Below are 27,777 nucleotides of genomic sequence, written 5' to 3' on the forward strand. Positions count from 1 at the left end.
CGTGTGTGTTTATGTGCCTGTGCGCATGCACGTGTGTATGTTTTGGTGAATCTTTTAGAAAAGGTAGTCACAGAAGTTCTTGTCAGAGAAGTAAGCCATCAAAGGTGTGTGAGAAGAATTACACAGACAAAAAGGGATAAAAGGGTAGGGTTCCAGGAGCTTAGTGAGCAAGGGCAGAATGATAAATCCCAGAGCAGAAATGAGGAGGCAGGGCAGGCAGCTACGGAGTGATGTCTGGTGCTTTGTCTTTTCTTCTGAGTATAGGAACCCACTAGCAGCTTTTCAGTAGGGCTGTGACCTGATAGGATCTGCTTTTTAAAAATATCAGTTTGGCTGCTATATGGAGAATGTATTTTGGAGGGCAAAAGAAGAAATAGTCCAGTCAGGGCATTATTGCTGTAAAATGATAGCATAAATAACAATATAAAAATTGTAAGAAAAATGAGTCATAATGAGCGTTAATGGACTTGACTGTGATTTGCTGTTAAAGAAATGCTCCTTAATAGAAAGCTGTAATACAGAGAAGGGTGAGTCCATTGCAGGCAATGGAGAACTGTTTTGACAAAGGAGGTTTGAATTTGCATTACTTCGTTCTAGGCAATGAGTAGTACTAGTTGAATGAAATGGAGTATTCATGAAGGAGAATATTAGGCCCTAAAGCTGTGTAGGCAAGACACCCAGATTGCAGACGGCATAAAGCACAAACTCAGGAATTTGTACTTCATTCTGTAGGCAGTGGGAGTCATTACGGATATTCGAAGAGGACAGTGGCGTGTACGGTTTGATAGTGGTTTGTCGTACTTTTTGAGGAGCTAATATTGGGTGCAAGGATCTACAGGGGAGTAAAGGTGGAATATGAGGTGAGCACCTGGGGAGATGCCAGGTTAGTGTAATTATTAGGTGAGAGACATTGGAAAGAAAGACTGCATACTGAAGGGTTGAAGGAGAAGGAAGAATGAAACATAACTCCAAGGTTTACATAAAAGATATGTATCCCTTTTAATCTCTGCCACAACTGCTGAGGTAGGTAATATTCTTACTTTACAGATGAAGAAGCTGAAGTGCTCAAGGTTGGAAGTAGCTTGCAAAATTCTCACAGCTAGAGAGTGTCAGATGGGATTTTAAACCTAGGTAAATTGCGGAACACTGTCCCCAACGTATTCTGAAATAATCTAAAGTTTCTAAAGATTGGTTATGCATGCATATAGTACTCTATTTTTAAGATATTTATTTTCATAGTGAAATAGTTGTTATACTTGAAAATTATTGTGCTTATTTATAAATGTTGCTGTTGTTGTACTCAAGATATTTAAAACAATACAAAAGGAAAACTGTGTTTAAATAGAACTTTGGCTTTTATTTTCACTGTTTAATCACAAAAATGACATTAACGTATTGTTTTCTAATGTCTTAATTATTAGCTGTTTTATTACAAATATTTCATTACAAATTCAATCAACTATTTATCTATCTACAAGTCTAATTGGAAACTACCAAGCATAAGAAAAAAGAGTGGGGTAAAGTCAGAGGAATTAATTTAAGAAACAACTTAGCAGAAGAGAAAATACTTTTCTAATAAACAATAGTTTAAAATATTAAATGCAACATGTATATTCAATCTATCTTTTCTTGCCAAATTAAAATTACAATATGCTAAGCCTGAAAACAAATAAAACATCTCTTAGGTTCTTATACTTGGTTTTATACCATAGCATTCTTGACATTAATGAATTATTTCAATTCTTTCAGTTGTTACAGGAATGATTAACTTTGTGTACTGATTTATTAGTGCTAACTAAAGAGCACCAATCCTTTATTATTTCTCTGGATTCTATTCCATTTTGTAACAACAGTTTAGGAACTAAGCTATATGATAATTGTATAGAGTTGTCCTTTTTTAAAGATTTAAGGTACATTAACATAAATTAATATTCACTGACTTCACACAGTGGACCAGGTAATGTGGCAAAACAGATATACAGTATATTTAAAGTAGACAACCCATATCTCCATTGTCCACCTTTCAGTTTAACCCACCACAGCTCAGTGATATTTTTGCTGAAAAAATATTTCTTTTGATGATTATGCTTAGTGCTGTACATGTGAAATTTTTAGTGAGTGCAAATAGTAAAAAATGATTTTTAGTGAGAGCTTCATATGGGCTAGAAATGGATACAAACATAGGTCATTGCTATCATTGAGCCTATATTTCACAAAAAGTAACTATATGTGAGATAGTAGTAGGTACTGTGAAGAGCTTCAGTAAGGCTGGCTGAGGGGGAAAAGAAGTGTGGGGAAGAAGGGGCATTGAGGTCTGGGATGTTGTGGACAAGATGTTCACTCTTTTATATATTTGCTTAGGGAAGTCTTGAAACTTTTGAGAAGGAAGGAGTACTGTGCAATTACTCCTACTAGTTTCATTGAAAGAGAATTGAGGATTGGCCATTAATTTGGTGGTACAGTAGTTGCTGGGACCTTGACAAGAGCTATTGCATAAGTCTGAGAGAATATAAGCCTAATTGAACTAGTTCAAGAGGATGGGAGAAGAAGGTGTGATAGTATTTACACCTCTTTTGAGTCTTGCTGTAAATTAAAGCAGAGAAATGAAACAGTGGTTGGATGCAGATGTGGATCAAATGTGCTTGTCATTTTTAAGATGGAAAAAAATGTAAAATCAATTTTGCATGATATTGGGAATCTTTTGGTAGAGAGAAATAATCAAGGAGGCAAGGTTGGGGGGGTACAAATTTTGGAGTATTGTCTTTGAGTAGCTAAAAATGTAAGGATAGGTTCCAAGTACATAAGGAGGGATTAGCTCTAGGTAGGAGTAGGGCAGCTTATGCCTATTAACGGAAGAAATTATGTGGTTTATGGACACAGATGAATGTAAGTTGGTGGATGTGGCCCTGGCAATATTTAGGACTTCTCTTTTGATTGAATCTTTCTTTTCAAAGAAATAGAAAGCATAGACATCAGCTGAGAATCAGAAAAAAGGAAATATGCTAGTGAGGGAATGGAAGTACGAAAAGTCAAGAAAACTCAGTTTGGTGAAAGAGGATAATAAAGAAAAAATGTTTATTTTGTGGATGTTATGTTTGAGGTCCTGTGGGTCATTCAAGAAGACAGGATGTGCAATCTTTCTGCTCAGTCAGGAGATGAGGTCCACAAACAGTTTTGGGTATTAGTGGCAGAGTTACAGTAATTTAAACCATGATGTAAAAGATACAGCCAGGGAGAACTAGCAAAGTGAGGAGAGGAGGCCAAGGTCATAATTAAAGAATTTTATTATTTATTTAGGTAAGGGAAGCAATGTCAGCAAAGGAGAAAGAAAACAGAAAGGGACAAAGAAAACTAAGATAAAACAGCAATAATAGTGACTAGATGAACATTTATAAGAAAGAGTGTTCAGTTTGTAAATGAGTTCTAATAGGATGAAAACTAAAAAGACACCATTACATTTTGATTATTAGGAGGCTATTGATTACCTCCCAGTTGTTTCTGAAGAGAGGTGGGTTTGAAGCTACAATACAATGAACTGAAGTTTCAAGAGATTTGACCATGACAGCAAAAGGACACCTCACGGGAGGTTAGTAGTTTTAAAGTGAGATAGACCAAGGGAACTTTTATATTTTAATAAAAGTTTATTAAGTATGTCCTCTATACCAGACATTATTCCAGGTAGCCTTAAACAGAGTGGACCTGGTGAACAAAATTGACAAAAATCTCAATCCTCAATCTCTTACATTCTCGTTTAGGTTGTTTCTTTAAGCTGTTTCTTTCAGCCTAAGAAGATTTGAAGATTTAAAAATTTTGCATCAGGAGAAAGTCAAAGGAGAGAGGAAAATAAAAGGTGTGGTTCTTGGGTGTGGCAGACCGAAGGAAAGAGCATGGTGTCACTTGACGTCACAAGAGGAAACCCTGATAAAATACCAAACAGTTTTCAGTTTATGGCGGACAAGGATTTTGTACAAAAACACTATGGCTCAATGAAAAGAACAATATAATAGGTTTTAGAAGACTGTGGTTCTTTTTTTTTTTTTTTAAAGATTTTATTTATTTATTTGACACAGAGAGAGACAGCCAGTGAGAGAGGGAACACAAGCAGGGGGAGGGGGAGAGGAAGAAGCAGGCTCATAGCAGAGGAGCCTGATGTGGGGCTCGATCCCATAATGCTGGGATCACGCCCTGAGCCGAAGGCAGACGCTTAACCGCTGTGCCACCCAGACGCCCCAGAAGACTGTGGTTCTGTACCCACAATTTGACTAGCTGTATCAGCAAAGGAAAGAGCCTTGAGGAGCTGTAGCTTCGTCATGTGTAAGTTAGAGGTATCTCTTCTATCGCAAAATGATGTTACACTGGTCAAGTGAGATTACATATTCTCTAAAGAGCCTTATAAATCAAAGATCTTTTTATAAGAAAATGATAATTGATAGGGCACGTCTGCAAAATCTTGTGATCTATATTTTGTGGTTCTTAAAATCCAATTATTTTATAATTATTGTTAATTTTTATTTATCTGAGTATGTTTGGAGTGAAACTACATCTTTTTATTTCGCATTTTTTATTTTGTATTTGTAAAAATGTATTTGTATTTATAAAATCCATGATTGATTTTTATGAGCAAGTTAAAGAAATATAGAATATATAATTTCCTCTGACCACTGTGCACTAACACAAGAACAAAGACTTTAGTATGCCCTGTGTGATCACATGTTTATAATAGATGAGCCTTGGCTTACAATGACTGCTTTGTTTGATGTTTATTAGCCCATGCCTTAGTGCAATTGAACTTGTCCTAAATTCACTGTTTCAGAGCTACAATGTGTATAGCACATTCATTGTCCTATGAATGATAATCTCAAGTATAACTTGAGTCCAGTCAGTAACCTTAGGACTTTTCAGGTTCTTTTCCTTATAAAGTCTAGAAGCTCTGGTTAAAATATTAGAATATGTAAAGCAATTAAAATATTTCAAATGGTGGGCTCTTTATGTGATACAATTTTTAAAAATATCTGATTATGTTATCTGTATGGGATCAAGCTTGTCTCTCATCCTACATCTAGGTACTAGCGTTAATAAGTGAGATCCAAGATAGATTTCAATTTGTGGTTATCTTATTTAATTCCAAATAAGACAATTTCATGGTACATTAAATTGTTTATAATTCTAATTTCTGTTGCCAAGAGTTCCCAATAATTTTGAAGACTATTACTTAACATTTTAAAATGATATAAAGACAAAAAATTTAACATGTCACATTTTAAACTCTAGAATACCATCTGATTTATAAAAACAATATTACTATGTTTCCCCTTATTCTCTTCTGTATTACTAAATCAAACCAACAAGTAATTAAAATACTAAGGTAAAGAGGATACCTCATTCAATCCATTTTTTTCTCATTAAACTTTTGTTTTCATGAGTCTCAAAATTCTGTGACAGATTTTTGGTCAAGTTATTTCCATTAAAAAGTACTGATTTTAAAACTAATAACTTAACCTAACCCCCCCCCCCCCCCATCAAATGGTTCACAAAACATTCTCCTTTCCTTCTAAGGGTTTTACGATTTGTTGTTATCATTAACCAGTCTTTTACTATTAAACTTAAATGTCCAATTAACATGAACAGTTCTGACACTGTTCTACCACTGATTAAGATGGGTGTGGTAGGTATTGGGGATAATATTCATTTAGCCTTCTGAGCTTTCTGGGCAGACTTGGTGACCTCGCCAGCTCCAGCTGCCTTCTTGTCCACTGCTTTGATGAAACCCACAGCAACTATCTGTCTAATGTCATAAACAGCAAAACGACCCAGAGGAGGATAGTCAGAGAAGCTCTCAACACACATAGGCTTGCCAGGAACCATATCAATGATGGCAGCATCACCAGATTTCAAGAACTTGGGACTATCTTCAGCTTTTTTCCAGAATCAGCTTTTTTCCAGAATGATGACCAATCTTCTCCTTTAGCTTAGCAAACTTGCAAGCAATATGAGCTCTGTGACAATCCAGCTCAGGTGCATATCCAGCACTGATTTGGCCTGCATGGTTCAGGATAATCACCTGAGCCATGACACCAGCTGTCACTGGCTACATTGCTATGATGAACAACTTTGAGACATACATTCTTGACGCCCCCATTGCCCCCATGAAGAGCTTTACTCAAAGCTTCATGGTGCATTTCAACAGACTTTAGTTCAGTTGTACCATTAAGTGGAGTAAAGGGGACCACCATGTTGGATTTAAGAACACCAGTCTCCAGTTGGCCCACAGGGACAGTACCAATACTGCCAATTTTGTAGACATCCTGGAGGGGTAGATGCAGGGGCTTGTCAGTTGGACGAATTAGTGGCAAAATGCAATCCAGAGCTTCAAGCTGTGTGGTTCCACTGGCATTGTCATCTTTACAGATGACTTTTCATCCTTGAACCAAGGCATGTTAGCACTTTGTCATCTTTCCAACCAGAAACTGGCACAAATGCTATTATGTTTGGGTTGTAGCCAATTTTCTTAATGTGAGTGCTGATTTCCTTAATGATTTCCTGGTATCTCTTCTGGCTGTAGGGTGGCTCAGAGGAATCCATTTTGTTAACACCAACAATTAGTTGTTTTACACCCAGTGTGTAAGCCAGAAGGGCATGCTCATGGGTCTGCCCATTCTTAGGGATACCTGCTTCAAATTCACCAACACCAGCAGCAATAATCAGGACAGCACAGTCAGCCTGAGATGTGCCTGTAATCATGTTTTTGATAAAGTCTCCAAGTCCTGGGGCATCAGCGATGGTCATACAATACTTGCTGGCCTTGAATTTCCACAGGGAGATATCAAGGGTGATACCACTTTCACATTCACTTTCAGTTTATCCAAGACCCAGGCATACTTGAATAAGCCCTTTCCCTCTCAGTCTCCTTCTCAAATTTTTTAATAGTTCTTTTGTTGATCCTACCACATTTGTAGACCAGATGAACAATAGTGGTAGACTTGCCCGAAACTACACGTCCAATGATGACGATGTTGATATGAATCTATTCCTGTCCCGTTTTGGTTTTGGTTTAGTGGTGGTTTTTGTGACACCTGTGTTGTGGTGGCAAACCCATTATGAAAAAGTAAATTCATTTATTTTATAATTAAAACTGAAGTTCAGAAATATCCTCTGACTGCCCAAGCTATATGCTTGGAATATAGAGCGTAGAATCTCCTCATCACTCAGTTGTGTTCATAATTAAGTATCTGCAAATATGGTGGTGGTAGTGGTGGCAAATACCCTGCAATAAACTAATTTTTCCTGTACGAGGGGCTGCAAACCATGTGACTATCCTGTGGCTCTAGTGATTCTGACCAATTCCCACTAAAAAAAAGTGAAGAGAAGAAAACTTTATCCCAACTTGCCTCCTTGCTTTTCATCATCTTCATCTTTAATATTTGTTGCTTTTTTAACTTTCTGAATATAGTGCTATACAAAAAGGTAGAAAATATGGGAAAAAATCTCAATTACCCATAGCTCCATAACTCAGAATAGCTACTCTTAATACTTTGCTATCTTATCATTGTTGGTATATTATTTATAATAAATATTATAATGAATATTTTAGAAAAATGAGATCATTTATTTTGTACTGTTTTATAGGATGTGGCAGTATGCCTGGAGCAATGTCAGATTTCCTTACATTCTTCAAGATTATGATTTTTAATTGCCCTATCACATTCTAACATAAGGATATATTATAATTTATTTAATCTCCTACTGTTGGGAATTTGTATTATTTTTAATTTTTTGCTGTTAGAAATAACCACATTTTTTAGACTTTTGCTTTATATTGCCAAGTTACCTTCAGGAAGTTATCAAATGATATCCCAACTAGTATGAGAACACTTACTTTCTTGTGTGTTCCACAATACTGGGTACACTACATTTATAGATAGGTGGAAATACAGATATATAGATGTGTGTATATCGTGCATCTATATATGTATGTATATACACATATATGATAAATTATAATGCATACATTTAAATATAAGCAAGAATAGTATCTCATCTTGTTTTATTTTATATCATTAAATATTTGTAAAGTTAAATATTTTTCATGTGTTACTAGCTATCTCTACATTTTAAAAAAATTTCTTAACCATGTGAAATTTTCACTACATAAATTTTCACCACATAAATTTCATATGTTCTAATACTTTTAATACAACCACAGCTTCATCAACTCTGTAAATTTTAAAAATTGCTTGGTTAGTCTTACCGTTTATTCTCCCAGAAATGTACTTTTCTATTTCTTATTTGCTTACTCTTCTAAAGAAATTTATCTGGGAAAAGAGAAGTCACAGGAAGTATGTACGTTGATAGAAATGAACAATGGGTATAGAAAGAAACTGTTGATACAAGACGACAAGGGGAGATTTACCAAAGTGATACCAGCAGGCGAGAGGGGTGGAATCTTACGTACAAGTGGACGTTGTGGTTTTGTAGAATAACACTTACATGGTGTTTATTCAGTAAGGATGGAATGGGGGTGGAAATGTTCACAGTTTAAGGAGAGAAGAGTAAGTATAAAACAGTAATCTAGGACAGTGGGAGAGTGAATGGTGTGGTTTAACAGCCCTTTATGGATACTGTTCATGAATGTAAGGCAAAACCATTCAGTATTATTGTGTGGTAAGGATGAGTTGGAGATGAAAGATGGGAAACAGGTGGTAAATCCATGGATTGTAGGTCCTGCTGGGATAGGCAGATCATTGCAGTCAAGGTACTTAGAGTGAGTGTGAACTGGGAAGAAAAGAGGTATAGTAGTTGGGGAATGTGGTGGTAGAAATTGAGATTATGGAGGGTTTTTTTATTGATATGACAGAGGAGCTGAGGTAGTGTTGATGACAAGATCACTGATTGAGAAGTAAAGAATCTAGAGGCCAGAGTGTTGAAGGAGTCATGCATATAGATATTGAAACCACCCAAAATTGAGATGAGATTAGTGTTGGAGGTTTTGACGGTAAGCAAAGATTTCTGAGAAATGGATAGGTGACTGTACTAAGAGGTACAATCTACAGTGCAATCTAATATGAGATTCAAAATTGAGGGTTGATATAGAGAGCCAGTGCACTCGATGTTCCCTATGCCTAGAATATTTTCCACCAGACCCCCCCCAATAGTTTGTTCCTTCTCGTTAATTAGGTGTTTGCCTGTTGCTGCCTTCAAGAGGCTTTGCGCCATCATCCAATCTAAAACACTCCCTGAGGCATGCTCTACTTTGTATTTTACTTGTTTTTTATTTAAGGAGCATTTATAACTAATAAAATATCTTGTTTATTTACTTGTTTTTATACACTGGTTCTCTTATAGATTATAAGTATTTTGAAAACAGTGATTTTGCATGTCTCGTTTGTGGCTGATTTCCCAGACTTATGATTACTGACACATAGTAGGCAGCCAATAACTCATTGTTGAATGAATGAATGAATATTTATAGGATTAATTATTCTCTCCCACTTTCCTGTGACTTCTTCCAAAATCCAAATATACTTTTTAAAGGAATTTTCCAACTCAGAGCACCCATTCTTCTTATAAGAATTGCTATTCACAACCTTTTCCTCAAGAATGGTGAGTTAGTAACACAAGTAGGAAAAAGGTATAAAGTTGTTCTGTTTGCCTAATGTAGTTATTCGTTAGGACTCAAAAATGTTGTCACTCATTACTTCAGGAAATTCTCTCCAGTAAGATAATGAACTTGAAGTATAGTTATCTCCTGATTAATTGGTTTCAACTGTCACTATCCTGTTATGCTTAGCCAATAGTCAGCTTCTCACAGATTAGTACCCCACAACTGTAAACTTGAATCTCCCCCTCCATATGACTATACCCTTTGCTTACTTTTTTTTTTGAAAGCAGATGAAAAATAAGTTGAAAATCTTATTAGTCAGAAAAAAAGTAAAAATAAAATGATTTGTCTGTATTCAGCTCTTTTTTATATAAAAACAAATCTTTTTATTTTTGTGCTAAACACGAAGTCCCAGAGATAAATTTATGTTCTTATATGTTGGCAATAAGTAGAAATGTTACATAACCAGTTAACATGCTATTTAGTTTATAATGTAGAAAACTAGATACAGTATGGTGTAGTAGAATGAGCTCTTGGTGTTGTCAAGGATTAATTAAGATAACAAATGTAAATTAGTTTCCTCTTTTTTCTCTCTAACAGACGAGATATGTGTTATTCATCTTCCTACACAGAATAAAACTATCCACCTTAATTTGATGCCCAAGGCAAGAAATTTTTTCCACATCATAGATGATTATTATGTAGCATGATTCTAATTGTTGCTGCTCTATTTTTATGAAGTACCATTCTGTAATCACATCAGTGATTTAATGTTTCTAATCATTTACATTTTTAAGCCTCTGGTACTATGAATATTTTACAGAGTAGTTGATTTATGTTTGTATACTCAGAATATTTCAAGTTTAAAACAAAATGTTCTTTTGGTGTTTTGAGAATTTTAAAGGCAACGTAGAAATTTACCATTTTAAAGTCTGCTGCCATTTATTGAGCCCTACCAAGTGAAAGGCCCTGTATCAGCCAACTTGGGCTGCCATGACAAAATGCCATTAAAGTAGATGGTTTAAACAACAGAAATTTATTTGTCATGGTTCTGTATGCTGGGGAGTCTAAGATCATGTTTGGGTTCTGGTGAGAACTCTCTTCCTACACTGCAGATAGCCACTTTCTCGTTGTGTCCTCACATGGCAGAGAGAGAAGAAAGCAAACTCTCTAGTGTCTATAAGGACATGCTTTCCATTATGAAGACCCCACTCTTATGACCTCATCTAAAGCTAATTCTCTCCCCACAACCCCATCTTCAAATAAAATCACTTTTGGAGTTAGGACTTCAACATATGAATTTGGAAAGACACAATTCAGTCCATAGCTGACTTTGAGCTAAGAAATACATATGTAGCTTTTTTTGAAGTAAAAACTAGACCATAATTGCAAGAGGTTACCATCATTCAGATTTTCTGTTGGAATGTAGCCCTTTGTAGCTGCTTCAAAATGTGTTTTATATAGATTGTAAAGCATTTATAGACCCTCTGCATTATAAAATTTTGCATTCAAATACACTATGGGACCTGGTTCTTTTTGTTTTATTTTGTGTGTATTATGAAAAATTTCTTATATGTACAAAACTAGACAGAAAAGTCTAATGTATTCTTAATGCACCCATTACCCACTTTCAACAGTTACCAACTCAAAGTGAATCTGTTTTTTTCTATACCCCACCCACTGTATATAACTTGCCTCTGGTCTGGAATCAACCATTTTCTCCAAGTTCTAGGATTCCTTTAGTATTTCAAGTCTTCAATGATGTTGCTAAGGGATCTCTATGGCTACTGGGTTGATTATTGGGTTTTTCGTTTGTTTTGTTGGAAGAGTAAGAAAAATGTTTTGTTTTGATTTTGAACAAATACATTACTGGTTCATACTGATTTTTATAGTTAAAAATCAAGAGTTCAGGAATTTTAGTTAATTCCTCCTATTTACATCTGTATCTCCTTTCTCCCTTGCCAAGAATCCTATGTCAGGAAAATCAAGAATGATAAAATTACATTACCACAAAAATCACACGTTTATTTCAACCAACATTATACATACAACAATATGTGCAATAAAAACACTACCACCAATATTATTATTAATGATAGAAGGTAAATTTTAAAAAGTCTTTTTGTCCATAGACTAGCTCACTAAGAATCTGCAGTCAAATTACTGTATGTGTGTATTTAATTTGTGTGCGTGTGTGTGTGTGTGTGTGTGAAGAACACAAGATTTATCTTCTTAATAAGTTTTTATAGGCGATACAATACTGTTAATTATAGGGACAATGTTGTAACAGCTTGTCTGTAGAACTTATTCATCTTGCATAATTGAGACTTTATGCCTGTTGATTATCAAATCCTCATTGGTTCTTCTCAGTGTGGTAATGCCACCAACTGGTACACATTGGGTTCATTGGTTTTGCTTTACTTTTTAATTTTAGGATCTCCTTTTTAAAAATTGGTTCTGTTTTATAATTACCTGAAATATCTACACAGCTCAGTGACAAAAATACAAAAGAAATTATATTTTTTTAAAAAAAATCTAGCTTGTTGGGGTGCCTGGGTGACTCTGTCGGTTAAGTGTCTGCCTTCGGCTCATTTCATGATCCCAGAGTCCCAGGATCAGGCCCCTCATCCCCTGCTCAGCAGGGAGTCTGCTTCTCCCTCTGCCCCTCACCCCACTTGTGCTCTCTCTCTCTGTCTCTCTCTCAAATAAATAAATAAAATCTTTAAAAAAATTTAAAAAATCTAGTCAGTAGTTCATGTCCTGCACTCTATTCTGTTCATCCACTTATTTATTAAGCAATAGTTTGGGGTGCCTGGGTGGCTCAGGTGGTTGAGTGTCCAACTCTTGGTTTCAGCTCAGGTCATGTTCTCATGGGTCCTGTGATTGAGCCAGGTGTTAGGCTCCATGCTGAGCAGGGAGTCTGCCTGAAGATTCTCTCCCCACCCCCTGCCCTTCCCCAAACTTGCATGTGCATTTTCTCTCTCTGTCTCTCAATGAATAATTTTTTTCTCTCAAATGTATAAATAAATCTTAAAAAACTAGTTTATACTTATATTGTGTCTTAAAAATATATGTCTGTATATTTTAGTAGATGAATGGTAGCATAGGTAGGCCGTGTGTGTGTGTGTGTGTGTGTGTGTGTGTGTATGCATGCATTAAGAGGTGCTATTGAAATGACAGTCTGATTTTCTTTCTCTAATAGTGACTTGGCCATTGTATATGGCTGCCCAAAAGATTTTTTTTAAATTTTCTTTTAAGTCTGATAATTTTACTCAGATGTTGGGATGTGTTTTGTTGTGGGATGGGTTATTTTCCAAGGTATGCAATATGACCTTTCAAAATATAGTTTCCATTTTTGTTCCTTTATTCAGGAAATGTTTTTATGCTGTAGCTTTTGATACTTGTTCTGTGTTTTGTTTTTATTTTATAAGGATATAAATGAGCTCCAGTTCAAATTATTCAATTGATAGTCATTAATATAAGGTTTACCACATAGGGTCAGTTTTGGCCAATATAATCTGAATGTTACTAGTTGTAATTAGAAGTATGTTACACAGCATTTCCTTTTTGATCTCATAGTTAAAGGCTAGGGATGTATTCAATAACTTGGCTTCTCTGAATTCAACTTTATGCAAATGGTAAGCTCCAGAACACTGAATTGCTGCTTTGGAAAAATAATAACTCTGTCAAATAAGTTTAGAAAAAAAATTAGATTAGTCAAATTAAACAGGTTTATTGGAAATATGCATTATAATCTTCAGAGAAAATTACATGCAGCATTTTACAAATGTATTTGACAGTTAACCTTTCTGTGAATAAACACATTAACATCTCTAAGTGAAATACAATTTGGAAGATATTGACTTAATACATTTACTATGGAACTACCAACAGATTTATCAAAACACATTCAAATTTTTAATATTTCCCATTTGTATCAATTCCTAGAAAAAATATACTCGATAGATTAGTGTAGTAACACTTCCTTTATTTATGCAGCACTTAATTTTCTCATGAAATAGCAGAGTATATCTTTTTAAAGTATCTTTGACTTAGGAAATCATGACAAGTTTTGTTCTTTTCTCAATACTCACTGGAGTACTTCTGTTCTTTACTTTGCAGTTTTCTTTTCTTCCCCCTGTAAAGTTTTTGTGAACTATTTATAAATTATATGACTCCGTCATTTTTGATTACTGGCTCTCAAGTTGGCATTGGAAAAATGACATTAGAGTATATTTTGTGGGTAACAGTTCTTAATCAGACAGAAATAAAGGGACAGAAGTGGATGTCAGAGGGTGGGAGATGTTGAGTTTGTTTTGGAAGGGGCTAAAGGGCTCATGGGAAATATCCAGGTTCATGGCCAGTAGATAACTGAAAACAGGAATGTGGCATTTAGAAGAGAAATTGGGAATGGAAATAGATTTGAGAATCATATGTTAATAGTAATGAAAACCCAGAGTGGGTAACATTTCTCAAGAAGAGTTAGTAGAATAAAGAGAAAGGAGAAATTGATCAAGATAAATAATAAAGCTTAAGAAGTTTGTATGCTTTATTCAAAATTCTTTTGTTGTACAAAATATGTCTGTGTTTTATAAAGTTATTTTAAGGAAACCAAATGTAACAATTCAAGAAACTATACATTTTTGGGGGTGCCTGGGTGGCGCAGTCGTTAAGCGTCTGCCTTCGGCTCAGGGCGTGATCCCAGCGTTCTGGGATCGAGCCCCATATCAGGCTTCTCCGCTAGAAGCCCACTTCTTCCTCTCCCACTCCGCCTGTTTGTGTTCCCTCTCTTGCTGGCTGTCTCTCTCTGTCAAAATAAATAAATAAATATCTTTAAAGAAAAAAAAAAGAAACTATACATTTTTTAATATACCCAGTATGAGCATTTGAAAATTTCCAATTTAATTTGTATACTATCTACAGTGGTTATTACTAGTAGTCAAATAGTACTGTGATGTAAAACTTTTACTCTTCAATTATTCCTTTATAATGGAATTGTCTTATTTTTAGTGTCCATTATTTTTATGTTACTTAAAAACCACTTGAAAAGTTACCAAACCGAGGTAATTTTCCATCCACTTTTCTGATTTTTTCCCTGGTTTTTTTTGTAAGTGAAAATAACTTTTAAAGTGTCTTTTTAAAATTAATTGACTTTCCTAAGCTAATAAAAATTGAAAGGATCATTAATATTTCTTCAGTCTTTGAATTCATGTTCCTAAAAGGGAAAAGTCTTAATGTAAGAAATGATTTCGCTGCAATATCTCAATTTATTAGCTTATACTTCCATAGACTGATAACAATAATTTAAAAATTAATTTTATTTCCGGTAGAAATGGAGATTGGCTTTGCCATCCTAATTTATAGCCTTATTATATTTTGTTATCTTTTAAAATCCTTCATGACATTTGTGTAACAGTTCATACTTTATAGATTATTTCTAGCTGTCATGTTACTTAATTCTTACAACAATTCTGTCATGTGGGTGTTAGTAATGTTGTTTTATGGAAAAGGATATTTCAAATCAGAATTCAATGTCCTACAACTAGTAAGAGTAGAGAGGGCCCTCAAATCAGCTCCTCTTCCTCCTCTATACCCAGAGTTCTTTGACCATACTTGAGCAATTTCAAAATGATACCATATTTTTGTACCTTTCCTACAAGTCCCTTGGGAGCACATTCTAAGTTGAGAAATTATATCCTTTATGGAAAATGGCTAGGGCATGACTAGTTCCACACCCCATCCTACCCCTCACTTTTAAAAAACAACTAGGTACAAGAGTCTCCTATAAAACTGAAACAAATGCTACATTTTTGGGGTCATAACAAAGAAAGGTTATTTTCATCTCTAACAGTTCCTGGCTGGTCACAGTGTTCCATGCCACAGAAAAGCCTGAATGATTTCTTTAAAGAAAGCACTGAAGCCAAGAATTAGCATTCTTTCTGGCTGAACTGCAATTGCACACAGGTTGGCTTCTTATTTTTGCACCAGTGTTTCATTAGGTCAGCTGAAAGTCTGCCCCCTCTGTTCTAATGCAAAATGGTGAACTTAGACAAGGAAGGGGAGCTTCAGCAAGAAATTATCTCTGTGATGCCCATTATCTACATTTCTCAAATTTTAAATAATTGAAACCTTCATGCTTATTGCATCAAGGTCTGTTTATTTTTATTTTATTGTACATAAGCACCTGTTTTTTTAATATGTAAGTACTCACACTCTGGTGGTCTTCCCCAAAGCAGTGTGCTGTGATGACTAGTGTGAACCACTCCTCTAGAAGAAGCATCAGCAAAGGGTCTGAAAGAGTGTAGTTGTCTTCCAGTTGTAATTCATTATTATAAATTACACAGTTACACTGTAGTGCTTCTGTATGGACATATAAATAATTTATTATTGTGATTTTTATTTGTGGATTCAAATGCTTTTTAAAAAAACTTAATAGGTGGCATAACTCCATCAAGGTGACATTAGTTATAATAATATCTTTATCTGAAGCACATGAACAATTTAATTATTACTAAGGGGAGAAGAATAGCATTATAGTAAATTGGACCTCCTTAAAATTCTTTTGGAAATAGCAGCTGAACATAAAGTGCATGTCATGAGTGTCCATGGCCAACAAGTAAAATTATAAATATGGAAAAACAATACAATTATAGATTTAGTGTTTAATGATATATTTATACTGACATTTATGAGTTGAAATGTAGTTACTCCACAATTAACTAAAGAAAGATAAAACAAATGGCAAGTGTGAAGGCTTATTTAGCTAGGTATAGTATATAATATCTTTTCTTTATTTAAATTTTGAATATTTTGTTCACCAAAGATTTTTGCATTAATTCTTATGCTTTAGAATATTCCATTAAAATATTACTTACCTTGATTACTGAATTTGGAGTTTGCACTTAAATTTTGCCTTTCTGGCAAGTGCCTTATTATTATCACCATGGGCCTGGCCCTGGACCGTGTTTGTATATTCTTAGGGCAAAAATAAATTGCACTATTTGTGGAAATATACCTCTTTTGCCCTTTATCTTTTTTTTTTAATTTTTTAAATTTTATTTATTTATTTGACAGAGATAGAGACAGCCAGCGAGAGAGGGAACACAAGCAGGGGGAGTGGGAGAGGAAGAAGCAGGCTCATAGCGGAGGAGCCTGATGTGGGGCTCGATCCCCTAACACCAGGATCACGCCCCGAGCCGAAGGCAGACGCTTAACCGCTGTGCCACCCAGGCGCCCCTGCCCTTTATCTTAAGCAGTTGTCTGTAATATCTCTTTGATACAATGTTATTAGAGAAAAAAGAGAGAGAAGTGTATACTGAGGGGAGAAAACACAAGGGCTTCAGGACTACAATGCTGAAAAGTGAGAAGAGTGTTCTAGATTGTTTCACACTCTGACACAGTGTTCTTTAGAGGTCATGAAACTGAAAGTATAATCCCATCAAGTTTGAAGAAACCATGTGGACTTAGTTATGTCAAGCTTTGGATTTCAATAAATATTGCCAAATCCTTCTTTTGAAGCAGATTACTTGAACACCCCAAAGGATGCCAATGTTACCTGGAGAGAGGGTCCCTTATATAACAAATTGGCAGTCCTCAAAATCCCTGTTATTCTGGGAAGGCAGGTTCAACAACTTGGCCATCTGTAAAGAGAATAGCTCTCAGGACCAGTGTTTCATTCAGAAAATTTTCAGAGGAAGTAATTAAGATCCCTTTAAGCTTTCTCTAAAGAGCCATTTATGTGTGATATTATTTGGGACTGGAAATAAAACTAGTGCTAGAAGAATTAAATTTATACTACAAAAGTATAGATAAATGAACACAAAAATTTTCTGTCTAAAAATTGTTTAAATATTACCTTCAGATTTTATTTTATTAACTATTTATATGTGAGTATTTTAGAGCTTTGGGTATTGAGACCCTGAAAAAAATGTTTAAAGGTTGTCTATACAGTTAATACCAATTTGCATATTAAGGTTCAAATTGGAATTTTAGAGGGTAGATGCTGCCTCAAGGAGTACAAAAGGCTTAAGAGATAACATATAATTAACAAAAATATAATTACAAGAATTTCTCAACTGTGTGTATGAAAGAGGATGTTCAGAGACCATGCAAAAAAAGACTGAGACTGGCCTGGCTTGATTAATACTTTTTCTATTACTTCTTCTAATCTGAAACACATACTCTATGCAAAATAATATATATGAAATACGAAGCAATTAAATTTTACTAGTGACAGTGAAATAAGCAGAAGCAGGTACATTATGAAACTAATGATGTGGAAACTTCCTTATTAGGACTGCAATTTTAATTAATTGTTTTCCAGTCCCATGAGTTGAATCTTACTTTGCTTATCAAGCTAGAAGCCTCAGTGCATTTCCGTTTGTTGATAAAATATTTTGTGTACATACTAGAGAGGACTTCTCCAAGGAAAACCTGGGAAAGAAATCCAATTGGGTCTCATGAAACCCTTAGACATCTATGTTATTCCAAGAGGAAATCATATTAGGAATAAATCTCATTGTACTATATCTAAAAGGAAAAAAAAAAAAGAACAAAAAGTGACACCTGTGAAAGCTTGTTAACTTACTTAGAATCACAGTTAGACCATATTACAATTTAGGCTAAAACCTAAATCTCATGGATTTCAAACCAGATGTTTTTCTTTTGCACCAGCCTGACTCCCTGTAGTCTTTTCTTGAGTGGTCAGTGTGCACATGTTCTCCCACACTGGCTTGAGGATAATTTACTGAGCAGCTTAATTTTCAACTAAACTAAAGTCAGTGTCTAGTATTATTTCTTTTATAACATTATTCTTGCAAATATTCTGCTAGAGATGGGAAACTATATATTTTAAGAGGATATGTTCAAGTGTAGGTCATTCAGAATTAGGAAACCTAAGAACTTTTAATCTCAGTTCAGGATTAATTAATGATAATATTAATAAATGAGAAAAAATTATATTGCTATTTTTGTGAACACTTGAGCTGCGGAGTTAGCATGCAGGATGGGCAAGTTTGAGCTGTGGTTGCTTGTACATTTTCCAGGAGGAGAATGCCCAATTGTAAAATCAAAGTTGGCTTGGGGTGAGTGGTGGATTTGTAGCTGACTGAAAATAAAATATAGAATCCATTGTTATTATTTGATAACACCACTTACTTAATCATACCAATTGTATAAAGATTTTTAGTTGTTGCAAAAACAATTCAAATGTTCCTTATCCTCTCCCTCTGCCCTCTGGCTGCTTATGCAGGGGAAAGGTATGAGTGTGGAGGTGGTGGTGGTGCTTGGTGGAGGGGAGTCTCCTTTTGAGAGTGGCCTCTACCGCACTAGGAAAACTTACGGTTGCAGTAGGAGAGAAAACAATGACATTCCTTTGGAAAATAAATAAATTTTTCCTTCTTCATTTGGGGCTTTCCTCCTCTATCTTAGACTATGTTGTACACATTCTGTTGGTCTTCTCAACACTTTTGCAGTAATGCTGAGGAAGTAGATTGTTTTCTAAATAAGAAAATATGGGATATACACACAACAATTTGGATAGAATCACATAACAAAAGTCAGAGGAAGACTACCACCTAAGTCTTGAAGGGCTCCTGACTCCTTAACTTCCTCAGGAAATCATGTTTATACTTTTACATGTTAAAGTAAATTTGCCTGAGAAGAAACCTAAATAGCCAGAAATTAGAATATTAACTTTGGGGGGCGCCTGGGTGGCTCAGTCCTTAAGCATCTGCCTTCAGCTCAGGGCGTGAGCCTGGCATTCTGGGATCGAGCCCTGCATCAGGCTCCTCTGCTGGGAGCCTGCTTCTTCCTGTCCCACTCCCGCTGCTTGTGTTCCCTCTCTTGCTGGCTGTCTCTCTCTATCAAATACATAAATAAAATCTTTAAAAAAAAAAAGAAAGAATATTAACTTTGGCTTTACCTCTAACTTTCCATATAAGCCTATTTCTCACATTTCTGTTTTATTTGCAAAATAATATAATGTAGATGTTATATAGAACTGTGAATTATTCAAGTGATTCTAGTAGAGTTTCTAAACTGCCTTCAAGTATCTGGATTTTAAAGATAAATTTATTTTGTCTGAATTTGTATAAATTTTAGTAGAGCATGTGGCTCTTGATCTTGAGTTTGAGGCCTACATTGGGGATAAAGTTTACTTAAAAGATGTTGTATAAATTTATATTGTATAAGTAAAAAGCAATGAGAAAATGCTATTTCCTTGATTGAAGCAATCACATTCATTTGTCTGTAGTCACAGTCATACTTTCTGTTGCATTCCCTTTATGATAGATGAATTCCATAGTCAAGTATCTGGAATAGAAATTTCAGTTGTAATGCGAGGCATTTAAAGAAAGCCAGAGAATAAATAAATAAAATCTATTCTAGAATTAACATTAGAGAAGAAATGGAATAGAAGGAAGGTATGTAATACTTGTTCAGGTGCTGTGTGTTTTGAAGATTAACTTTATACCTATAAGACGTTTTCTATCACCTAGTAATCCAGTACTCTGAGTTGAATATTTAGGCTCACCAAAAGATATATGAATATCATTCTGTACCCTCGTAAACTCAAAATTAGTATTCCACAGATATTGGGAGGCCTTTGAATGTATCTGAACAGGACAATCAGATTATTAGGCTGTGACATAGGCATATTTGTCTGGAATCAGTTTGCAGTATTAAGTGGAAGGAGGAAGCTAGTTAGAAAGTTGTGATAATCTAAGCAATAGAAAGAAAGAGCTTCATTAGGGTGGGGCAGTAAAATTTAAAAGGGTCTGGAGTCCATAAAAACTGCCACTTTACGTGCACTTTCCAAGAGAAGTGGAAATAAAATGCACTAATGTTTCAAGTTTAGAAACTGAGGAAGAAGGGATTAATAAATAAGGAGTCTTACTGTGTGCTGTCCACAATATGCCATTTATGTATATCATCTCATCTAATAGTAACAGAAATACAGTCTACAGGAAAAGAAAAAAGTTGCGAAGGTGATTAAAGAAGAAGAGCACCATGAGTCTTAAACACAGAAGACCTCTAGCAGAACTTAAACATTCAAGAATTGAGCATAGTGATTCTGGAATTAACAAGAGTGATCTAGAAATGATCACTGAAACTTTCAAAGTATATGAAATAACTCATTTATGTTTAGAGAGAAAAGATCATAGAATGATGGTCAGGACTTTGGGTAATGGGTACTACTTTTACCGGTTGACAGGAAATATGCAAGCCAATGGTTAGGGCAGAAAAGATAATGGGTAGCTATCAGAATGCCCAAAATAGTGCTATATCATAGAAGTCAGAGGAAAAAAAAAGTTTCAGAAAGGAAAAATTGAACAATACCAGTATATACGTTATAAAGAAAATGAGGATAAAGAGGGTAAAGCAAAGCTTTATATTTTGAAATTAGAAAATAATTAGTGATACAAAAATATGAGAAAGCAGGAACAATTCTGTAACCCTTTATGAGAAAAGTCAACAGTTCAGAGACCAAGCCAGCTTGTGGCAACTCTAACCCAAAGCAGTATTTGTTTGGAGGGAGGGAGTGGTTCTTGATGAAATTATAATTTGGGGAACTTCTGGGAGCTCCAGAAGAGAATGCAGCCAAGCTAAGGCATTCAAACTCTTCCATTAGTAGACGTAGAGAAAGTAAGTCCGAGGTCAATCCGGAAGGTATTGAGAGGTAAAACAGAAGCAAAGCAGAGAAATAGATATCAGTAACATTTGTAGGATGAAAAATTCTGGGTAAGTACATCGTTATCACTAAGATAAATGAACAATAATGATTAATGAAAAGTTCTGATACCATGAATCTGGAATCTGGATTAGTAGAAGAACCAATTCTTTGTTGCAGGGACAAAACTGTCTTGCTGGGTAATGTTTTGTGGTCACTGTAGCCCTGGCACTCTGCAAAGTGCCTAGCATAATAAACATTCTGTACATAGACTAGGAGTTTAGTGAATGAATGAAAGAAACAATAGGGAGCCAGTTAAAGGATTTTGAACAGAGTGAAATGACTAGCATAACATTTTAGAAAGGTCACACAGACTGCAATTAGGATACTAGATTTGATCTGGTAACAATTGTAAGCAGCCACGCTAGTGCAGAAACAGATGTGAGCTGTGGAAGAAATGGCTATGATTGCTTAAATGGAGATAAAGACAAGTGGATAGACTGGAGAGATGTTTGAACTGAAGTGTCAATATAACTTGGTTTTTGGATGTATGAGGTTGAGAGGGAGAGAGGGGCCAGATGGTGCTCAAGGTTTCTTGCTTGAGCAACAGGATGAAACTTAGTGCCAACGATTAAACCAGAAAAACCTAAAAAGAGGGTTAATTTGGAGGAGGAGTAATAACATAGTAATGAATTCAGATTTAGATTTGTTAAATTTGATATCTCTATGGACCATCAGTAAAACTGATCAGCACTTGTATTTATGTCTGGAACTCAGAAAAGAGAATTGAACTAACAATGTCGAGATTTGGGTTTATCGGCCTTGAGTTGGCCATTAAAAAACCATGGAAGTGAGTAAAATTGTGCATAGGAAATATGCATAAAAAGAAAATAAAGCCCAAGACAGATTTCTGAGGAGTGTCTTCATTAAAGGATGGGCAAAGGAGGTCACCGAGGAAACCAGGGAGGAGAGACAAAATATGGAGAATGTGGTGTGGCTTGAATGAAGAAATCTTTTCCAAACAGAAAGGGGGTAATAAAGCTGCATAAAGGCTAAGTAAGATCAGAGCTAAAATATATATATATATAGTTTTTTTTTTTAATTGCTTGTCATTAGGCAATCGACCTTGATGAGAAAACTTTCAGGGCAGGGAGGGAAGAGGGAGTCATCTGCAGTGTTAAGGAGTAGAGGGGACATGAGATCTTGGAGTCCACTAGTGTGATGGGGCAGTGAGGCAGGTTGAAGGAGAGTGATGTATGACTGAAATAGAAGGCAAAGGTTCAAGCTCCTCCTTCCAGAAGCTAGAAATTTGTATTTTATAATATATACCCCAGACTTCATCTAAAGTGACTCCTGTTACGTGGAGTGACTTAAATGTAGGTGAGGGGCAGAGTCCTAAACAGTATCTGTGTGTTTTTGGTTTACTCCGTTATTCAAAGCTGTGGATAGGAAAGAGTGGAAACATTGTAAATCATTGTTCTCCCTCATGCTATAAAATCAGATAAATCAAAAAAATAAAAATGAAAATAAATCGGATAAACCTCACTTTCCCTGCTTCAGTCGTCCTTCCTTTCTTTGATTGTTTTCTCACTTTCCATATGTTCTTTTTAGTCAAAACAGGCCAGAATATTTTGTCTTTCTTCCACCTAAGATATAAGGTTCTAAAAGGATTCCTCTCATGGAATTTTGAATCACACAGTTTACGCAAATTAATTCTGTGGTTTTTGAAAAAACAGTGCCAAAATAAATATTTTTATGCCTTAAATGATTCCTCTTCCTTAAGAATATATATGTGTATATATAATCTGAGTGATATTCAAAATATTTAACAACAAAACATATCCTGTATCAATGCTTTTATCTGAATCTGTGTCTATTTGTATATATGTATATCTATATGTATGTATTAGCACAAGCTATCGGAAATTGATCTTCTGTAGGCAAATGTGCATTACACATTACCCTCTGGCAATATCATCTCTTTTAAGGATTAATACAAAGTAGCCACCTTATTTCTTGACTCCAATATTAATGTTAAATAAAGTAACACCTTTAAGAAATTTAACTCCATGAAAATTAATACCCGAATTTAAGAAAACCTAATTCCAGACTTAACACTAAACAAACCTCTGATAAAACACTACGTAAACCTATAGACTATTTCCTTTTGACAGTGACTGGCTTGGCACTTTCTATTTGAAAAAAAATAGCAGTATGGTCAAGTGCACTTCATTTTTACTTTTATATTCATCCCTTGGAACAGTGGTGATTCAGATATTTTTCCATCCTCTCAAACGCAGAAAAGCTATATTTGTTTTAAAGATAAGAATATGTGTTAAACCTAGAAAATAATTTTATTATACATTTTATTGACTTCCAGAAAGTTAAGTTTGTGCTGTTGTGCAGAGATTTCACTTGAAAGCCTACTGTAGTAACCCAGGTAGTAGCATAGGCCAGGTTGTTAGCAGAGGAGGTGACAAGTGATCAGATTTTAGCTTTGTTTTTGTAGGTAGAACCGGGGCCAGCATCACAGGTGTGACATCAGGGCTATCACACAAAGTTCTTTGCTCAGAAGCCCATGCTTGGTTTTATGCTCTGCTCTTATCATCTTGAAATTGTTTTTCCTGTCCATATTGAGATATAATTAACATATAACATTGTGTAAGTTTAGGGTGTCCCATGTAATAATTTGATCCATATACATATATTTGTGAAATAATGTTCGCAATAAAGTTAACAACTCCATCACTTAAAAAAATGTGCTGTTGAGCATAGTTGGAAGCTACAGAGACTTTGAAAACGAAACTGAAATGAAAATAAAACAAAAGATGTTTGCTTTATGATAGTGCTCAGAACTCTTTACTTTAAAAAAAGTTTTTTTTCTGACCTCTGCTGTGTTGATGTTGCTGTTCTAAGTACTTTGTGGTAGGTGTTAGGCACAGATCTCTGTTCTTAAGAAACAAATTGTGCCCCAAAGAGAACAATTTCAAACAAATTCAAACAATTATCTATCAGCAAACATTAGGTTACATGATTTATATTTTGTACGTATTTGTCAGAAGCATGTGCTTAGTATTGGACACGGGACTCCAGATATGGTCTTGATCAAAAGCAATCTTCACAGCACTTATTTTTATCAGCACACTTCATATCTCCCTTCCCTAAAATTTAAGCTCAATGGGAACAAAGATGTGTTTGACTCGTTCTTGTTGGTTATCACTGTGTTTGCAATACCCAGAAGTGTCTGGAACATAGGATGAGCTGAATAAACTTCTGTTAACGATTTTTGTTATCCTTAACATAAATTCTTATTCTGTAGTTACTGATGATATTTTATTGTGCATTCTCCTTTCACCTCTATCATATTAGTGTTGACTCATGTTCAACATTATCAATTCAGAATTGCATATATTTGTTGTTTTTTTCCTTGCTTGATTTTAAAACCATGACCTCTCCATCCTATATGAATGTAATTGGAAACTAGTAATTGATACTACTTTACAGAAGGTAGCAAGAATCTCATGAGAAAAACACAGAATTGCAAACCAGGAGGGTTGTAAGATAAATCACTTGACTGATGTAGGTGGGCTGCATTGATCAGTGAAAAAAGGTGAGTAGAAAACAACTTGGACATGAGATAATTTCTTTCAAAACTAAATCTAGAAGTGAGGATTGTTGATGGAAGCAGCTTTACATTTTGAAAGAGTTGCTTGAAAGTTTCCCAAGTAGTATTGCTTCGTGTGGTTAGAATGGCACTGTAAGAAGGCAGTAATGGTTATTGTGTCAGGAGAATTTCAAAGACCAGAATTCTTTTTTGGATGATTAAGGAGAGAAATGGATCTGTTGGTACTTTTATCATCCCTGAGAAAATCTGCACTCTCACAAGACAACATATAGTTGAATAATGATTACAGAAAATGTATTTGAACTGGTAATAGTATCCTTTTATGGAGAAAAAAACTAATGGTGATTCTCAACTCCTGTGAAAAATTTAACAGAAACTAAAGGTGATAAAGTCAGTGCTTTGAAAAAGTACTTCACTTCTTCCTACCCTGTTTAATTTCATGAATATTTATAGAAATCATACATTTAACTCCATCTCAGCATATAACTTAGTTATTATTTAATTTTTTGTTATGATAGAATCACTTAAATTAGATTTATACTCTTCTACTTTTAAGCTTTCCCCCCTTTCTTTAGCTTTTTAAAGATCAATGTTTACTAAAATTTATGAGAAAACAGGCCAAATAAGTCTTACATATTTTTTCCTAATGTTTAATAAGAAAGTGGCAATTTTTATCTACTATATGAAGGAGAGATTTGTTTTAATAACTTTACATATTGTATTTGAAAAAGAGCTAGCATATTCAAATGAAAGATTCAAGTAAATGGTTTTAATAATATAACATTAAGTTATATAATTTATAATTATAATACTTTTATAATATAATTATAATAATATATATTTCTTTAGGTAGGTTTCCTTTTCTGGATCTTAACTTGGGGAAATTTTTAGATATGAGGTATAATTACTTAGCAGCTTGGGTGGTTTAGATTTAGCTCTAAATTCTTTTTCTGTTACATTTTTGAATATAAAATAAGTATATATTACATCCCTGTAATCTAATATCCTGATGTGGGGTAACATATGTAAGTATGTTATGAATAAACCATGGTTAATCTTCATTTTTGTTTTCGTACTGTTTACTTTTTACTTACTTGAAGAGCCTTTTCTCTCAATTTAGGTTAAGCATGAATATGCTGCAGGTCTGGAAATCATTCAGAAACCAAGTATGCAAATAGCTAAATTCATGAACTCCACAAAAGACTACAGAAAGGGATAGTTACATGATGCTTGTTATTTGTAGGCACCAGCAAGTTTCATAACCCAAGGTTGAGGTTAAACACAAAGAACTAACACAGTGGCTACTTTAAATGGTGTGAAATTGCCCTGGGAGGTATGACTGAACAAATTTTAAAAAACCTTAGAGGTCAATATGAGACAAAAATGTACTATAAGTAATATATTGCTGCGTAGTTACTTTATGAGTCAATTATGGATCTAGATAGATTCTTACTGTTATAAAACAAATCTTACTTGATTCATAGAATGTGGCTTATTATCTATTGTAAAGGCTACAAAAGCAACTATTTAGGACATTTGCCTCATTGAACATGATGAGCTGGAATCTTATTGCAGCCCAACACACTGATGTTTCTCTTTTATTTTGTTTTATATTTCTATTCTTATGATGAGATTCTCTGTTCTTGCAACACTCCAAGAGAGATAAGACTAAGCATTCTTATGATTATGTCAATTATTGGACATGAAAGATTAAAGCCTCTGCAAATATACTAAAAATCATTGAATTTACACTTAAAATGGGTCAATATTATGGCATATAAATTATATCTCAGTAAACCTGCTTAAAAAAATAGATAGAACCGGGACAGGATTTTACTTGCTGCACTAGTGATTTGCGACTTGGGGTTCTTGGGTCTTCTATAATATATAGCAGTGTCACTTATTTATCCCCTACTTATATATTTCCCAACTTCAAAAATTTCCAGTGAGCTTCCATTCTTTAAAAAAAAGTGAAACTAAACAAATCTTTATCATTTCTTCCTTGTTTTCTGTCTTCTTCTAAATTTTAGATTAAAAATGTAGTCTACACACTCTATTTCTACATCTTTCTCTCCCACCATATTCTAGCCCCTTCCTTTACTATTGGATTGAGACTGACTTTGCAGAATTCGCTAGTTACTCTTGAACTGCCAGCTGAAGTCATTTCTGCACAGTTCTCATCTTCTGGAACTGTTTCAAGTAGGAGACATTCTTATGAAACTTTTGATTAACACATGTTTGTTTCTGGCTTCAGTTACCTTATTTTTAATTTGTCATATCCCTCCTCTGGTCACGCTTTTTCTTTCTTTTTCTTTTTATTTTTTGGCTCATCTTGTAGATTCTACTTCTCCTAGTTCTAGAATCTTCCCACCTATGTTATCTCATTCTGTTGGCATTAGCTCTTGTACCTCTATGGAAATGACACCCTAATCCCTAACTCTAGCTTTGACCACTCTCTTAGCTTTGGGTACATATTTTCAATTCCTTTTTGATTTCTCCACTGTCTGTATCCTTCAAATCTTAAAAATAAGTCATCTTCCTTCTTCCTCCAGATACTATCTCCCAATCTTAATCAATAATATATTTATACATCTAGTCAGTCATGCTCTAATGTTCAGCATGTCTTTAATTCTTATCTCCTTTTTCATTCTCTGTATCTGTTTTCATGGTAATAAACTATTCCCAGGTCTTAGAGGCAGGGAAATGGCTAATGTTACATATATAGTGTAGGAACACAGAGTTACCTCAAGACCTTATTCTTTGTAACATTCCTAGTGGCCATCCTGGCACAGAGTTCATTCGGTATAATGTAAAAGAGCAAGGTCTTTAGAATCAACCCAGGACTGGAACTGTCATATATGGCACATTATTGTGAAATACAAAGAG

The 27,777-nt window shown here is 34.8% G+C and overlaps 1 protein-coding gene and 1 pseudogene across 2 annotated transcripts in view; one reads left to right on the forward strand and one right to left on the reverse strand.

The window, feature by feature from the left end:
- The window catches only part of CNTN1 (contactin 1), a 343,680-nt gene that overhangs the window by 43,794 nt on the left and 272,109 nt on the right, over positions 1-27,777 (forward strand). The window lies entirely within an intron of this gene.
- On the reverse strand, positions 5,653-9,213 carry LOC113257489 (putative elongation factor 1-alpha-like 3; annotated as a pseudogene).

The sequence above is a fragment of the Ursus arctos genome, unplaced genomic scaffold (genome assembly GCF_023065955.2).
Source record: "Ursus arctos isolate Adak ecotype North America unplaced genomic scaffold, UrsArc2.0 scaffold_26, whole genome shotgun sequence".
Classification (NCBI taxonomy): Eukaryota; Metazoa; Chordata; class Mammalia; order Carnivora; family Ursidae; genus Ursus; species Ursus arctos.